Source organism: Clupea harengus, chromosome 25 (genome assembly GCF_900700415.2).
Source record: "Clupea harengus chromosome 25, Ch_v2.0.2, whole genome shotgun sequence".
Taxonomy (NCBI): Eukaryota; Metazoa; Chordata; class Actinopteri; order Clupeiformes; family Clupeidae; genus Clupea; species Clupea harengus.
This window is the reverse complement of record NC_045176.1, coordinates 1,164,156-1,165,808: the sequence shown is the minus strand read 5'-3', so window position 1 is coordinate 1,165,808 and position 1,653 is coordinate 1,164,156.

Genomic DNA, 1,653 nt, shown 5'->3' with positions numbered 1-1,653 from the left:
CTATATCATTCACCTAAAAAAATCAAAACAGCTGATCGTAATGTCATCCGTTGCTTCATCCGGAACTTCTGGCAGGCCGGAATTTTCTGTCTATGACAGTTCCACTCAATGTGATCACTTGTTTAATCAAACATTCCTGTTATTCTGTTTGTGATAATGGCTCTGATAAAGTTCACACTTTCAGTCAGCATTTCATGGAGTTGTGTTACAGCACTTATACACAACTGCCCACTCTTCACTGTGAAGAGGGGACCATGTCTCTCTTTCCAGTCATCAGGTTCAGAATCATACATACAAGTATGTCCTGAAGTCTCCAGTAATTTGTATAAAACCACATGCCAGTAATCCACATCTCTACACAGATGAGTACCAACCCACTTTCCAGATGGAGACCTGCCCTTACCTGGGATCAGGATGACTGTGTCCCTCACTAAAGTAGATTAAGTCATCCTTTGACTGATCACTCTTCATGGACACACAGCTGGGTGCAGGAGAGTCTGGTCTCCCTTTCTGGGTTGTTGGTCTTTAAGTAAATGAAGGCAGAATGTTAATGTTCAGGTGAGATCAGATAAAAAAAAACAAAGGGTCTTGCTTACCAAAAATCTAAATCAGGTGGTAGTGAATTAAACCACAGGTCCCACACAAACAAATGAAACACACACACACACACACACACACACACACACACACTCCTCACCTTTTATCTCCATGTCCACCAGCAGAGCCGTTATGTTGACTCATGTTGGAGGCAGAGCTACGGTAACTTCCTGTTTGAGATGCAGTGCATGAAAAATATGATCTAATGGCGCTCAATACGTCTCTATCTAAAAACATATTAGAAGATCCTATATAATCTTTATATCTTTAATTTATACTTCAGTAAATACAAAACAGCAATACAGATGGATAGCTCAATAACAAACTTCAATCAATACTCCTTTATTCTGATGGATTCTGTTTTCTACTCTCTCTATCATCTCACTTCAAATGGGCAGTGATTGAAATAATTGCATCTATGTCAAACCACAAATTATAGCATTTCCACGATTTGTACATTGTGCATTATTTATTTTGTTACTGTAAACAAAATTCTACCAACGTATGTCAAATTGAAATGCAGATATGTGAACTAAATTATTTTGAATGTGACTTGAACTAAGTTATTTTTAATGTATAAGCTAATTTAACCAGCTGCCGACTTCTGTTACAGTTAAATGTAAATGAACACATTCATAAAAAGGTAAACTTGTAATGGCAATGTGGGACTAGGTCTTCTCCTCCAGTCTGCCTAGTGCAGGTGCTACTATAATGTGTGTCTTGAGGTTGTGGATCAAACAACATAATGTTTTCTTTAGACAAGTTATGGAACAATTGCAAATACTTTAGAGGTGATGCCAGTTTACTTATAAAACAACTCAAATTCAAAATGAGACACAATCTTGTACTAAGAAGTCCTACCCTCTGGTATGTGACACAAACAAAGGTCTACACTGGTGGGCTCCACTCATTCCCCCCTATGTGCAGCTCAAACAGTCACCGTCTCTCTCCCCAGAAGCATGTGATCATGTTAATCATTCATATTCACCTCCAGCTACTCACAAATGCCCTTCCCCATGTCCTAGGCTGTGCCAAAGTCCGTGTCTACTCATAAAG